This window comes from Protopterus annectens, chromosome 17.part0 (genome assembly GCF_019279795.1).
Source record: "Protopterus annectens isolate FY-2018-M chromosome 17.part0, PAN1.0, whole genome shotgun sequence".
Classification (NCBI taxonomy): Eukaryota; Metazoa; Chordata; order Ceratodontiformes; family Protopteridae; genus Protopterus; species Protopterus annectens.
Window position 1 is genome coordinate 320,301,622 of NC_056751.1, and position 16,756 is coordinate 320,318,377.

The following is a 16,756-nucleotide window of genomic DNA, read 5'->3' on the forward strand; positions in this document are numbered from 1 at the left end:
CTTTGCATTAATCTTTGGGTTGCCCACTGCTCCAAGGATATTTATTAAGTGTCTAGCTCCAGTGAAAGCCTACTACAGACTGCAAAGTATTCACATTTTCCTTATTTAGATGACTCTTATTTTTGCAGTGTCCTGATCAAAGTGTCAGGAGTCTTTCACTTTGGTTAAATCTCCTGCACAGACTGGGGCCGAAAGTAGAGTAGAACCACCTGTGCTGATTTTAGGGACAGATCACTCCAACTCAGAGTTGCCAGAGCCCTGGCAACAAGCAAAGGTAAAGTGGATCCACCCAGAATGCTACCAGCTGAATTATTAGGATGACCTCTGTTTTGAAAAATCTAAAATACCCTTGTAAACACCAATATTTTAATTGTCAAAACAAAGTATCAGAACAAAGTAAAGAAATAGTGCTGTGGAAGCCTCGGTCTTGGTGAAATAGCTCAGTTCTTTTATTGTATGATGGATACACACTTCTGTATACATTATCATTTTGGAAAATTGCTTTTACATTTACGTTTTTACATTTTGCTGACAAAGGAGTGGGAGGTGAGGAACCAGGGGTCATTTCTGGTTGGATAAGTTGGGGGCAGGATTTGGGATGCACCTCCACAGGCTAGGTGATTAGATATTAATCCAAAGACAGTCTGAACTTAGTATTGCTCCACCCACTTCCAAGAGCAGGTAATTATTGCATTTGACTGACATTTGAGAGGTAAATTCTGGCGACTTCTTTAAAATAAAGTTAAAACATTGAAAGAACCATCTGCCTGAATAAAAAAGTCACTTGTCTCATATACTGCTTTGCAGCACTTCTGCCTGATACTTCTTCAGGTTCATGTTGTCATATGTGTGGAAGCTAAGTGAAAAAAATCATCTTACACCCTGTTTGTAAAAGCAATATATTCAAAAGAAATTTAACAATAACATGTTAAATGTAAAAATACAAAAAAATATTAATGTTCAAAAGATCCCCTGTGTGCATCTATCCCTCCACTTTCATGGGAGGTTTGGCGTGTGTTCTTAGCAAGTCATACCAGAAATAGTGAAGGAAGCAAAATAATGCAGAAAAAAACTAGTTCTGTGGATTGGATTCTCAGTGCTTATGCATAAAAGTAAACATAAAAAAACATTTCATGTTAATAACCTGTGACCTGTGTCTAAATCCTCTTGGTGTGTTTTTACATATCTTATTGCTGGACATCAGCCATGTAGCCCTAGGGCTTCTGTTTTTACAGGAGAAGGAGGTTCGTTTTCTAGATATCATGTGTAACCTTGTGTTATGCCTATATAAAGAGAAATCACTGTAATTATGTTAAAGCCAAAACCGACTCCATCCTAGTTTGTCTGCGTGACAGTGGGAGCCGACGATCTGCAAGCCTGCTTTGTCAGATCCATTGGTTTCTGCTTTTCCCATGCACCCTGCTTTCAAGGTAGTGGAGAAGGTATTCTCTGTACGTAGAGTTCAGACAACTCTGTCTACTTCTGATCCGACTTCCCTGTCTCATTCGAGTTTGTATCCAGAGCTTCATTTCATCCATTCCACCAGGGCAGCCAGCCCAAACTAGTCTTCAGGCCACCCAGAAAGGTATCGTTATCTATTCTGATACATCCCCAGAGCATCCCACCAAGCAGGTCCCTCAGAAGAGAAAGTGCAAAAGGAGGCACTTAGACTCTCTGCAAGAGTCTGTCAATGAGATTTTGATAAGGGGAAAAGGTCCCCCAGATCACCACCCGATGATGTCTCATTTGGAGACATCTTATAGCTCCTCAGACAAAGGGGTGATTGGTCCCCCGATAGCCATTTCCAAGAGGAACCAGTGTTTCTGGAAGCCTGTGGGTCTGGCCCATCTATCTCCTGGGTGACTCCGCCCACCAAGGAGCTCATAGATTTAGTGTCTCAACAGGTGTGGAAGGAATCAGACACAGCTGAACCTATACACAACAGACCAGACAAGATCCTTGCACCACCTAAATACTGATCACACTGGAGTAAAGGGGTACCTGCTGGTGCTTGATGTCATGGTCGTAGTGGCAGCCACTAGAAAGGAACTGGCAGAACAGAGTTCCTCTGTCCACCCCCCCCCTCCAACAGGGGATCTAGGGCATTGGACAGATTTGCTTCAGTGACCTTCATTCATAGGTTACTGAATTATTTGGCATATTTTACAAGGGTTCAGAGAGATTTGATCAAGGAGCTTGCCAAATCTCTCTCTCTGGGACCATATCTTTCGAGAAAGGGAGTACCATTTCCTTGCAGTTGTCTACCATTCATTCTATTTTTAATTCGTCCATGAGGCTTACCTCTCCTGCTGCTGAAGGTACCTCTTGGGTGGTAGGCTCAAGCATTTCCATTAGGAAACATGCCTGGATGCACTTGTGTCATTTTGTGGAAGCCTTCAAATCCTCTTTTTATCAATGCCCACTTTGACAGAACCTCATTGTTTGGCCCCAAAGTGAAAGAGACACTTTCTAGGTGTAAACAGGAAGGGAAAGCCCTCTCTTCTTTGGATGTATGCCTTTCTGTTCCTCAACGGTCCTTTTTTAGAAACCAGTGAGGTGGTAGAAGATGTGGTTCAAGAAATCCCAGGCTCCCTTTCAAAATACATGTGGAGAGAGTTCCCCATGGGCAGGAGGGGAATTCAAATGGAAGACACCGCCAATGAGGCTGAGGTGGTCCGCATAACCAAGGTTCTAGAGTTTCCTTCTCAGACAGATCCTATTAGCGCTCCTGAATGGAGGCCCAACTGTCCATCTCTGGAGGCAGTTGGGGGTCATCTATCTCTGCACAAGAAAGCCTGACTAGACATCACAAAAGATTCATGAGTGCAGAGGATAATATGCAGAGGTTATATCATACCATTTTTCCATCCCCCTCCATCAGTTTCAAAGAAAATCCCTGATGTTCCACCCAGTCAGATGGAAGCAGCACTAGAAATAAAAAAGCTGCTAGAAATAAAAGTCATCCAAGTAGTACCCCACGACAAGAGAGAGTCCGGAATTTATTCAGGATTCTTTTTAGTGCCAAAAAAGATAGGGGACTTGAGATCAATTTTATATTTCAGCAAACTAAATCTGTTGATTCAGTGTATAAACTTCCAGATGGTCACAATTCAGTCCATTCTGACGTTTCTGCACAAGAAAGACTGGATGTGCTCGATAGATTTCAGGATGCATACTATCATATCAAAATGAACAGGTGATCTTGAAGATATCTACACTTCTGGCTGATAGCTAGTCATTACTAGTTCAGAGCACTACCCTTTGGTCTCATCACAGCCCACAAGGGTGTTCACCAAGTGCATGGCAGTTGTAGCAGCCCACCTGAGACTCCTGGGATTCTGTGTCTTTCCATACCTGGATGACTAGCTCCTGACCGCTCCAACCAGGCATCAGCTAATTCAAGCAAGGGATTACTTACTGCAGCTGTGCTCTCATTTGGGGATATCTGTCAATTACAACAAATCTCAATCCAACTCAAACTTTAGAATTCAACAGTGCTCATTTCAATGCAGCCAGTCAAATAGCTTCTCTCCCTCTGTCTCTAATTCAAACCATTCAATTCCAGATCAAAAAGATTATTCAGAATTTTTTTCTTCCAGCACATCTGATACGCCAAGTCTTAGGATCCATGTCAGTGGCAATCACTCTTGTACTGCTGGCCAGATTCTATATGAGAATCCTCCAATCTACACATGCAACATCCAACACTCATTATCCAGGCCAGTCAAGATAACTCAAGCATGCAAGAATTACCTTCCCTGGTAGATTCATTCCAGTCAAATACAGGAAGGCCGTCCCTTAGTTCTCCCTCAACCCAAGGCCACAATCACCACAGATGCCTGTAACATTGGGTGTGGGGACACTGCTTGGAAAGGACAGTCCAAGGCACATAGTCCCCAGAAGAGATCAGCATGCATATCAGTGTCCTGGAAATGAGAGCTGTCCTTCTAGTATTCCAGACATTTCAAGACACTCTTCCAATTGGGACTATCGCAATTCAGGCAAACAATATGTTGATTGTGTGGTACATTAACAAGCAAGAGGAACCAGATCTTCTCCTCTTTGTCAAGAAGCTATGAGAGTATGGAAATGGGTGATCTCCTACAATCATTTTCTGATAGTAATGCACATCCCAGAGAAGTCCAGTGTGATTGCAGACAAGTAAAACAGGTCCATTCTGTTGCCTCATATGTGTTCTCTCAATGTCAACATGACAGAAATGATTTTCCCTTCGATGGGTCAGTCATGCTGTGACCTTTTCACATCTCCCCTCAACAAGTGCAGCAGGTTCTTTGCCGTGATCCACCCATGGGGCCCTCTCCAAGGGATGCTTTAGTTTAAGTTTGGCCCACAAGTCTCCTTTATGCTTAACCCCTGTTACCCTCATCCCCAGATTTCTCCAGAAAGCATCTCAGTTCAAGAGCACAGTTATCCTCATTGCCCCTTAATGGTCTTGTCATATCTGGTTTCCCTTCTTTTGGCTTCATCTTCTACATCTTCCCTGGATTCTGGATCCAACTCCAGACCTCCAGTCTCACCGAACAGGCATAACTCATCCAGACAGTTCAGGTGTCAGGTTGACCACATGGTTTCTCCAGTTCTATTGATTGCTAGACAGCCCACACTGTCTTCTCCCGTTCATCATGTCTTATCTTCCCATAAAGCTTCCACTGGGAAAATTTATAAAAGCAAATGGAAAAGGTTTGTTTTTGGGCCCACAAAAAATAATTTAGACCCCTTTTTCATCGCCAATATCAGGGGTTCTTGACTTTTTAGCTATAATGTTCAGTGAAGGTGCCAGCTTCTCACCTATCAGAGTACAATTAGCAGCTATTTCTAACTTTCATATAGGAGTGAATAATTCTACTTTAGCTTCCTCCAAGCTTTGTAGAACCTTTCTCAGAGGAATCTACTCACTTAGACCTCATATAATGGATCCCCCCCGATCTTAATAATGTTCTTCAAGCCTTGACTCAACCCCCCTTTGAACCATCAGCTATGTTTGATGTGAAATTTTTGACATGGAAAACCGTTTTCCTAGTTGTTATCACTTCTACCAGAAGAGTGTCTGAGCTTCAAGCAGTGTCCTCTAATTTTTCACAAGGATAGGGTTTCTTTACTGAGCAATCCTTCCTTTTTACCAAAGGTGGTGTCTGAATTTAAGATTAATCAGGTCAGCAATCCCCCAGTCTTCCTTCCTAACTTTTCAAACAAAGGAGAATATATGCTGCATCTTTTGGATGTCCACAGACAGTTTTACTTTCACAGAACCAAAGATTTGAGAAAATATGAACAACTGGCTGTTTACTTTTCTGATTTCAAAACTAGGCAAACCAGTATCTAAAGTGACTTTGACCAAGTGGTTAACCGATTGTATTACCTTTGTTTATGAGAAAGTGGATTCGCCATTAAGAAAGCCTCCAACATCTCGTTCCATGAGGTCTATGGCAACTCTGTCAGCCTTTTTGTCTAGGACTTCCTTGGATGATATTTGTGCAGCTCCAGCTTAGGCTGCTCCTCATGTCTTTACTGCTCATTACAAATTTGATCTGGTCTCAAGGGGAAGAGCAGCCTTTGGCTCAGCTGTGCTTCGCAGTATCCTTCCATAGAGTCCTGCTGTCCTAATTGTTGAGGAATGAATGAAAATGACAACATCAGATAAGAAAGTTATGTACTCACCATACTGTTCCATCTGTGTTGCCCATTTTCATTCTTCCTCAACTTCCCACCCACCTACCACCTCCTTGTTTAACACCTGGATAGACTGAAGAGTTTTGGAGGAACCTCTGATCTGATGTTGTCAATCTTCATTCTCTCCTCAACAAGTGGGGTTTGGATCTGATCCATCGCATCCGAATCGGCCAATGCTAAAAGTTGCAGCCACCAAATCTCTCAAGCTTCTTCCTTACCCACAATGCACCTACCCAATTACCTCATATCTCATTTGCCGCCTCTAGCTATTGGATATGGTTTACCAATCTCTCTTGAGCTGTGTTAGATAAGCAAAAATTTCTCTGTTTTCTGTTAAATAGTTTTTTCATTTTTTTGTGGCTAATATCTTTATTGTTGTTTCAAGTTCTGTTTGCTCTCCCTTGCCAGTATGACTTCATCCTAGTCACTCTCATACCATTGTTGATATTCCCTTGCCACTTCTCCTAACTAGTACTGTTAGCATGTTATATGTATAAGTTTTTGTATTTGTTGCTGTCTTCATTATTCCTTTTCCTTTTTTGTACTTGGTACACTTAGATACTATTGTTAGCATCTCCCTTCCCTTAAGACTCCGTCATAGTCTCTCTCTATACCACTGTTGGTATCCCCCTACAGACGTTTTTCTTCCTTCATGTCTTAAAAAAAATTGCTTATTGTATTAGATTGCCTTTTTCTTTAGTGTCTTTCTGTTAGTTTCTCCATCTAGACACTACATGATGGCTGATAAACCTGCGGGTTTTAAAAAGTGCTCAAAATGTAGGCATAAATTGCCTCTTCAGATGCACACACTGTGTACTGTTTGGGTCCTTTGCATGTGCAGGAGAACTGCTCTACTTGCCACAGACTTAATCCACGAGCTCTTATTGAACATAAAAACAAAATTATTCTGAAAGGCCTTATATCTTCTTCTTTTGGAGAAGCCATATCCCAGTCTCCAAAGTTGAAGCCTTCTACTTCATTGAAATCCTCTTCAGACTCTTCTCGGAAGAGAAGTTCAAAAAATCTAGTCTCAACCCTGGATAAGAAAAAAACAAAGACTACAGGATCCAACTACTTCCACAGATCCTATTAAACCCAAACAAGACTTACGAACCCGACATTGGCTAAGTCAGATCAGAGGACTTCAAAATCTTTGGATTCTACCATACCGGATCAGACAGAACTCGCAGAGACCCTCTATTTTCCTGGGACTATATAGTCTCCATCAGTGGACCCAATTCCTGACAGACTGCCTTCACCTTTTTTTTTTTGCAGAGACCAGCATCTGCCTCCATCTGCTCTACACGTTCTTCTAGAAGCCTCACAGAAGAAGATGTGGAGAAAGTGGTGAAGAAGATCCTGTCAGCACAGGGGCAGACTGGTTTTCCCTTGGTGCCTAACCCTCTTGGTCAGGTTATCCAACATTCAACTACACTCCCCCCCCTGCAATTTCTTCCTCTAACACCTTCTGTTGCTTTAGAATCACAGGATCCCAGCAGCCCAGATCTGTCGGCCTCAGATCTGAGGATCATTGTATCCTCTGATCCAACACAGTCTCTGAGATCTCCAATCCATTCGGATCCTGAGAGCTCTTGGAGCCTAAGCCTGCCTGCCAGATCTGAGGTGCAGCATTCGACTCTGAAGTTTTCAGAGCCATCTCTGTTCCTCGGGCACTAGACAGTTTGGCTCCGGCTTCCTCTTTGGGGTGGTGCCGATGGAGCAATGAGAGGGGTTGATTCAGAAATCTGCTTCCTCATATAAAAGCCTCTCTCTGGCTCCTTCGAGCTCTGCCTTCGAGGCTGCTGACATGAGCCTTCCCCCTCGGATCCTAGATATTCAACCATGGTGTCTGAGTCTAGAGCATTACCACCTTTCTCCATGACAGCATCCTGTATTGAAGCCTCAAGTTCCCTACCAGGGAATTTTGATTTTCTCTTCCAAGACTTCCCCAGAGCATCCCACTGAGAAAGTTCCCAGGAAGAGGACATGCAAGAGGAAGCACCTAGACTCCCCACAGGAATCCGCCATTGAAGACACTGATTTTGATGAGGGCAAAGGGTCCCCACAGTCACCTCCTGAAGATGTCCCCTTTGTAGATATCCAGGAAATCCTTAGAGAGGTGGCTGGACTTCCTCCAACCCTATGCCGGTGGAATCTGTTCTCTCAGAGGCTTTCAGTGCAGGACCCTCGACCTCCTAGGTGACTCCACCTGCCAACAAGCTCCTTAGTGTGATCTCTAGGCGGGCATGGAAGGAACCCAGGTCCACATAACCCATACCTCTGAGACTGAACAGGATAATGGGACCACCTGTGGGCAGACACTTTTGGTGGAAAGGGAAAGGGGTTCCAGTTGATGCCATAGTCATTACGGTGGCCACTAAGAAGGAACTAGCAAATGAGAGTTCAACTGTCCATCCCCCTAATAGGGAGCCCAGGGTGATGGACAGATTGGGGAATTATGTCTTTGCTTTGGTGACCTTTGCCTTACGGTCAATGAACTGTTTGGCACACTTTCTCAGACTTGAGAGAGATTTGACCAAGGAATTATTAAGTACTCTCTCAGGAGCCATTTATGCAGAGGTTCAAGGTTCGGTAACTTTTCAGTTGGCATCTCTACAGTCAATATCCAGTAGATCTATGAGGTTAGTTTCCAACACAGCAGAAGGGACTTCAAGAGCTGTGGGTTCAGGCATTTCCATGAGGAGGTATGCCTGGATGTGCTTGTGCAATTTTGCAGAGCCATTTAAGTCCAATTTTGTCAATGCTTTCTTTGACAGAACTATTCTGTTTGGCTCTAATATAAAGGAAATGCTGTCTAGATGTGAGAAGGGTGGGAAGACCTTGTCTGCCATGGGCATATGTTTCTCAGCCTCACCCCCCCCCAAGGTCCTATTCCAGCAATTAGTGGAGTGGTTGGAAAATATGGTTCAAAAAGTTCCAGGGTCCTTTCCATGACACATGTGAAGAAGGTTCCTCCAGGGCCAGGGGGGAACTCCAATGGATGTCGTCGCCCTAGTGGCAGAGGTGGCCCACAAAACCAGGGTTCACGAGAATCTTTCTTTGATAAACCCTACCACTGCTCCTGAACAGAGGCCCAACTGTCAACCTATGGAGTCAGTCGGGGGATGGTTATCCCTGCACTAGAGAGCCTGGCTAGACTTAACAAAATATACTTGGTTGCAGAGGATTATAGCCAGAGGTTACGTAATACCATTTCCCCTACCACCACTCCCTGGTGTTCCACCCAGTCAGCGGGATCAAGCAGCAGTTCAGATTTGAAAGTTGCTAGAAAAAAAGGAGTCATCCAAGAGGTCCCACTGGACCAGATAGGATCCGGAACTTACTCAAGATTCTTTTTAGTGCCATAGAAAACAGGGGACTGGAGTCCAATTTTGGATCTCACAAATCTAAACAAATCTGTCCACCGAACCAAGTTCCTAATGGTCAGCGTTCAGTCCATTCTCCCTTTATTGGGCAAGGATGACTGGATATGCTCGATAGATCTTCAGGACACCTATTATCACCTTAAAATGAGGAGGTGATCCAGAAAGTACCTACGCTTCCGGTTGGGAGCCAGCCACTACCAATTCAGAGTACTGCCCTTTGGACTGACCACAGCCCCCAGAGTGTTCACCAAATGTATAGCAGTAGTAGCAGCATACCTCAGACTGCAAGGATTCTAGGTGTTTCCCTACCTGGACGACTGGCTCATTTCCTCTCTGACCAGGCATCAACTCATACACGCAAGGGATCAGGTTCTCCACACCTGTACTCTCCTAAGAATGACCATAAACTACAGCAAATCACAACTTCAACCAACTCAGACATTGGAATTTATTGCAACACTTCTCAGTACAAAGCTTGCCATTGCTTGCCTTCCACGACACCGAGTTCAAATAATAAGGTCACAGGTCAAGAAGGTTGTAGAGAACACCTTATTTTCATCCTGCACAGTTCTCCACACTTGAGGTTTCATGGCAAACTTTAGGCCAGGTTTTACATGTGGAACCTTCAATAGATGCTGGCTACTCAATGGTCAATCTTCCATCAGTCAGTGTCATACTGGATAAGAATTACCATCACTTGCAAAAGAGATCTGTATTGGTGGATCCAATCCGATCAATTGCTCCATGGCCGTCCCTTCATTCCCCAACAGCCCAAGGCCATATTGCACCCGGATGCTTCCCAGGTAGGACAGGAGGGGGGGCCATTATCTGTGGAAAACAGTCCAGGGTACTTTGTCCCCAAAAAAGGCCAATTTACATATAAATGTCCCAGAGACAAGGAAAGTGCTCTTGGCATTGCGAGCATTTTAAGATGTGCTTCCCTCTGGGACAATTGTGATTCAAACATACAACATTTCAGTCATCTGGTACATCAACAAACAAGGGGGAGCCAAATCTTACCCATTGTGTCAAAAAGATCTCAGGGTCTGGCAATGGGTGATGTCTTCTGACCACTTTCTTTTAGCAATGCACATTCTGGGTAGATCCAGTGTGATTGCAGACAAACTGAGCTAGTACATTCTTTCCCCACATGAGTAGTACCTCAACGACAAAGTGGCAGACAGGATTTTCCATCAGTGGGGCCAGCCATGCTGCAATCTTTCTGCTGCTCCCTTAAACAACAAGTGCAGAAACTACTTTTCCCCGATGGCCCCACAGGGGCAGTCACCGAGGGATGCTATACTTCAAGACTGGCCCCCTGGCCTACTTTCCACTGATTCCAAAATGTCTACAGAAAGCACCCAGATCGAAAAGCACAGTAATCCTCATTGCTCCTTATTGGCCTCAACAAATTTGTTTTCCCTTCTATGGCATCATCTGGTTCAACCACCATGGAACCTAGATCCGACTCCGGGCCTCCTGTCTCACCTGACGGGCATGTCATACCTGGATATGCCAAACTTTAAGCTGACTGCTTGGCTTCTCCAGTTCCCTTAGTAGCCAGACAATCTATGCTCTCATCACCTGTCCTACATATAATTATATCTTCCCTTAAACCTTCGACAAGAAAAAAATATTCCAGTAAATGGAATAGATTTGCCCTTTGGGTTCAGCAACACAATCTTGACTCCTTTTCAGCTCCTATAAATTACATTTTAGATTTCCTTGCCCACCTATGTCAAAATGGTGATAGTTCTTCAACCATTAAAGTGCAACTAGCAGCAATTTCAAAGTACCATACAAGTTTTAATGGCACACCCATAACTTCTCACAAATTTAGCAAGGCCTTCTTAAAAGGGATCCTTGTTTTAAGGCCTCCTTTTAAAGACCCTACTCCTCCATGGAATTTAAATTTGATGCTTCAGTCTCTCACACAAACCCCCTTTGACCCAGCAGCTATATGTGACCTTAAATATCTTACATGGAAGACAATTTTCTTGGTTGCCATTACTTCCGCAAGAAGAATTTGAGATCCAGGCATTATCTTCTAAACCTCCATACTCAATTTTCCGTAAAGACTGTGACCTTGTGTACCAATCTGTCCTTTCTTCCAAAGATGGTGTCAGAATCCAACACCCACAGAGCTATCAGTCTACCAGTGCATTTTCCCAAGTTTTCCACCAAAAGAGAATATATTTTTTACTGGATGTTCATAGACAATTGTGATTATGTTTGCATAGAACAGAAAAAATCAGGAAAGCTGACCAATTGTTTCTTTCTTTCTCTCTCTGAACCAACATTGGGAAATCCAGTTTCCAAAGCTACCCTTTCAAAGTGATTAACAAATTGCATTTCCTTTGTCTGTGCTAAATTGGGTATTTCTCTTACACATCCCTTGAAAATGCAGTCCACTAGATCCAGACTTCTACAAGTCAAGAATGTCCATGTACGATATTTATGCAGTGGCAAACTGGACTACTTCCCATACCTTTGTCATTCATTACAAGCTGGATCTGGCCTCTAGAGGTAGGGGTCATTTGGTTCTGTGGTGCTCAGGAATATCCTTTCTTGAGTCCACCCTGGACACAGGTAGCTAGGGATGCTGTCCCACATGTTGAGGAGAGAATGAAGATTGACAACATCAGAGAAAGAAGTTATGTACTTACCATAACGTTCCATCTGTGTTGTCGATCTTTCTTCCTCAACTCCCCTCTCACCAACCCCCATCCTATAGCTTCTGGAGGAATGAGTATTTACATGGTCTCTCTATATTTATTTTTATATATGACTTCTGGATATGGCTTTTCCATAACTCTTTCAAAGTTTCTAAGCTAATATAGCAGCAAACAAGATCTGAGGTTATTGGGTAGGTGCATTATGGGTAAGGGAGAAGCTCAAGAGATTTGGTAGCTGCAAGCTTTAGCATCAGCCAAGTCGGATCTGACAGATCAGATCTGAACCCCACTTGTTGAGGAAGAATGAAGATCGACAACACAGAGGGAACGTTATGGTAAGTATATAGCTTCTTTTTCTTGTTTGAGCTCCATCTTCCATTCTTTTCATAATTTCCACTGCTCTGTGTATCTGTGGGCAGCAAATCAGACCTGAGGTGTGTTAGGTGGCTGAAGCATTATGGGTAAGGGGAGGAGCTCGAGAGTTCAAGTGTTCTACAGTTGGGAAGAAGTGGTCAAGTCGTATCCAAGGATCAGATCTCAGGAAGAATGAAAATGGACAACACAGGTGGATTGTTATGGTAAGTACATAACTTTTTTTTAAAAAATACTAAAAGCCGATAGGGAAGGGAGTGTATGAGACTAAAAGAGTTACATCGCCCAACTCTGTCAGCTGTAAAGGAAGTGAAAGAAAAAAAAACAGATCCCCAGTTAATTCTGGCAGGAAGTCTAAACCACAGCTCTTTAATACAGACAACCTGGATTTCTCACCAAAACCAGGAGTAGTCAAAATAGTAGTGAACATAACAGCCTGTTCAAGGAAACCTTTCCAATTCTAAGCATGGAAATGAAAGAGTATAGGGATACCTAAACCTATACTCTGACTCAATCTACTGTACTTTTGTGTAGGGGAATCCTCACCATTTCATTATGGTGGAGTCTCCAACTGGATCCAGCTGTCAGGAAGGGAGTCTATCTGCTGCTGCTGCTAGTCTCCTCATGTTCCTGGGATTGTGGACATAGGGGCAGAAAAACAAAACAACCCCCTTTTATTTTTGAAGTAGTGTGGAATGCTGGAGGGCTGGAGGTGAACTGAGGGGAATACTCTCCACTGGGAATTAACGAATGGGGTTATGAGCTGAAACATCGATACTGGTTTCTCCTAAGTGATGTGGATGTGCCCCGGGGTGTGTACCCATTTGGTTCACAATATGGGGAAAGTAAGGCTTGGACATTGGTACAAATACCTTCCTCACCATCACTCCTTTGTTAACTTTTATAAATGTAACAGCACCTTTCTAAAATGATGATGCATGCAGCAGTGATTATCCATCCTACAATAAAAGAACTGAGCTATTTCAATCAAGATTGATGCTTCTAAAGTGTTTTATTTCTTCACTTTTTACTGATACTTTCTTCTGAAACTTAAAGGATTGGTGTTTACAAGGGTATTTTACATTTTTTTTTTGCCAAAAGAGGTCCTCCTAGCAATCTGGACTGCACAGACTTGAGTTTCAGGGCAATTGTCCTACACACTGCAGTTCAAACAGATTTTCTAGCAAAAAAAAAGATGTTTATCCAGATCTCTTCCCAAATGTTTCCACTCAGGCAAAAGTTTCACTAAGGGAATTTCTCAGTATATTAGGTCTTATTGCATCTACAATTGTCATGGTTCATCAAGTCAAGACTCCACATGTGAAAAGTTCATTGATACCTGAAATCAGTATGGTCCCAGCATCAACATTCACTAACATTCCAGACTACAGTTTTGGAATTTGTGAGAAGAGAAATTCTTTGGTGGAGAGAATAAATTTACTTCAGTCTAGGTCTCCTATTTTCTCTTCCAGTTCCAGCACAGTCTGTAACAAGACATCTCAGACTTTGCATGGAGAACAGTGTATTTGGGGATTAAAGTGCAGGATGTCTAGAAGAGAAAATAAAAGGCAAAAATACATAAATGTAAAAGAGATGTCAGTCATAAATGCTCACAGCTGTCTCAATCATCTGTGATCCCTAGGACCATTACAAGTGGTCTCAGACAGTGGCAGAGTGATGTGGTACATAGCTGGGGGCACCTCAGATCTTATACTTTCTACAGATCAGCCATGTTAGCCTGGAGTTTAGCTTTTCAACACAGTCTCACTCTACAGGCATTTCCTCCCATTAAAGCAAACTTTTGTGACAAACAAGCTTAGCAGGACTAGGACAGACCCTCACAAATGGAAACTGAATCAGGGTCTTCTAGCAATTGATCCAACTGTGCCTATAGTCACAACAATCAGTTGGCAAACTTCTGCTCTGGGACTTCATTCAAAAAAGCCTGGAAAACAGGTGCCTTTTTTTTCCTTGGATGGGAATGTCCCTTTATTCTTTTCCACCCGTTCCAATAATATCCAGGGTCATTCTGAAGAATTGGACTCTTCAGTGATCAGCGTGGTGACTCCCTTCTGCCCCAATAGTTGTTTCCCTTTTGGAAATGGCCAAGAGCAGTTACCACAATCTTCCTGACAGACTGGACCTACTCACACAGGAGGGGGTGTTTGATGCATCCCAGCTCCATTCAACTGCAATTAATTGCCTTTTTAGACAACCTATTTTCTGAAGATGTGCAGCAGGTATTAAAAGAAGCAAGAAAACTTGCCACTAGAAAGTCATATATTAGCAAATGGAAAAGATTTTATAGTTTGTGCCAATACAAGAACCAGCACCCTTTTAGGGGTAGTGTTTTTCTCTCTCTCTCTCTCTTATTGTATGTTATTTGCGAGTTATTATCCTGTGAACTGTCTCGTTCCTCTGTCAAGGTACACCTGTAAGCCATTTCAACATGTCTGCCTGTGAATACCCCTCTTTTAATGCAGTTACATGTAAAATGCTTTGAAAGCGATATTGCAGTTAAAACCTAGAAAACAGGCAGCTCTTCCATTGGATCTTTTCTCTTGAGAAAGTAAGCTGATTCAAATGAAACAACAGTTAATCAGGCTGACTTGAGGTTCTTGAAATGGAAAACAGTGTCGCTCAGTTCACTGACTTCTGAAAGAAGCTAATCTGATCTGCGAGCTCTTAATGGTGGGTTAACCTTATCTCATTTCAACAGACAGGTTTCCTTAACAACGAATCTTTCCTTCTTGCCTAAAATGTTTTTTGAGTTTACTTTGAGCCAAGCTACCCTTCACCTTGTCTTCTTTGTAGAACTTAAAAATAAGGGAGAAAGGATACTCCACAGTTTGGCTGTCCACAGACAACTAAGATAATATAATAGGATAAACTAGGATAATATGATATTATCTTGACAGAACTAAAACTTTCAGGAACTCTTATTGGCTGTTCATTTCTTGAAAATTTAACAAGAAAGAACAGCCTGTGTCAAAGTAGATTATTTCCAAATGGTTGTTTCAAGCTATTACTTTTTATTATACCTTCCACAAGAAGACAGTTCCAGGCATGGTCAAGGCATATTCTTGCAAGGGCTTTGGCTTCTTCTATGGATTTTTGGAAATAGATTCTTGAAGTATTGTAGAAGCAGTGCTTGGTCTTCTGTGCATAGCTTTGCAAAGCACTACAAACTAGATTCATTCTCCAGGTGTGGGACAGACTTTGGCAGGTCCATTCTTCAGTGGCTTCTGGACCCTCATCCTTTCTCCTCCCAGTCAGTTTAAGCTATGGTAATCTACCATATAGCTAAGGCAGTGATCAGTATGATGAACATAGTTAGGTGTATAAGTAAACTTACCATAACAGTAGAAGTTCAAGTGATCGCACTGCTGCAGTAGCCACTTAATCCACCTCACCTATTTTTGTATATTATTACCAGCTTGAGTATGTTTGTTTATTTTCCTAGCATTGACATTTACAGGCTTGTAGCCTCCCTCTCTCTCAGCTGGCCTGAAAGCTCTGATGGGCTAGATGTTCAGGCCATTCTTTTTCTTCAGCTCTGCTTGAACTGATTAACTCTTTGGGGACATGGAAGGTACGCTTAAGCTTTGGATGCTGGACAGCTTCTGTATCCTTAGCAGGTTATAACCCATTTAGCCAAGGCTAGTGTAACACTTATCATTCAAACATCTACTGTTATGGTAACTTTAGTTGTACATCGGTACTATCTTTAGAGTCAAGGTACTATATCTTGCTGACTGAGCTCTCCCTTTCTTCATATACTGATGGGATTACTGTTTCTGACATCACCACTCTCATTTTTGTGACAGTTCAAGTGCTTTTCAACTTGGTACAGTGGTTTTATAGGCATGATCCCTTTCTCACAAAGCTGTTGCACTCTTGTATACTGTGTGGTTATGATTTGTCTTGCTTAACTGACAAATCCATCTTGAATAGATGCCTTCTAGTCCTCCTGTACACTGTTCAGTCTTCCCCATGAACAGCAAAAGATTTGGGTTATTCTGCTTTATTGATTGCTACTGCATCTAGCTGCTGATCTTCCTATGACTGCTTAACTCTGCTTCCTTCCATCAGAGCATGTTGTGATAAAACTTCTGTCTCTGCTTGTTCTTTTCCAATATTTCCTTGACTCCACCAGCAGCGAAGTCAGGTGAATTGTTGGGAGACTGCTTCCTGCAGTTAAGTATTGTATGTTCTAAAATTACAATGTCACAATCTTTGATTATAATCTTCTTTGAGATATAAAGTAGAACCATGTTACTTTGTTGTTAAAAGTGCTGTGGATGTGTCTGCCACACTCACCCCTTGATATACCTTTCAACTGTCCAGATTTTCGACTCATATTTTTGGTTTATTACTCATAAATATTTGGTTTTCTGGCAAGTCATTGAGGATGGAAGTTAGAAAACAATGCCAGACATTTGAGTTTCACACCATTCAGAAAATTCACGCTAATGCAAAATCTGTTATTCTATTAATTTTCTACAGTAACAGCAATATTTAAAAATTGTCTCTATTTTGGGGCCTCTGTCCAGATTTCTCACTCTAAGAGGTTGAGAGGTATGCCCTTAGTGAAGAAATACTCAGCAATGTCTAAAACTAGATAAGCAAACA

General features: G+C 42.4%; 1 protein-coding gene across 3 annotated transcripts in view; it reads left to right on the forward strand.

The window, feature by feature from the left end:
• Positions 1-16,756, forward strand: part of TMEM138 (transmembrane protein 138) — a 797,942-nt gene that overhangs the window by 284,061 nt on the left and 497,125 nt on the right. The gene's annotated exons all lie outside the window — the stretch shown is intronic.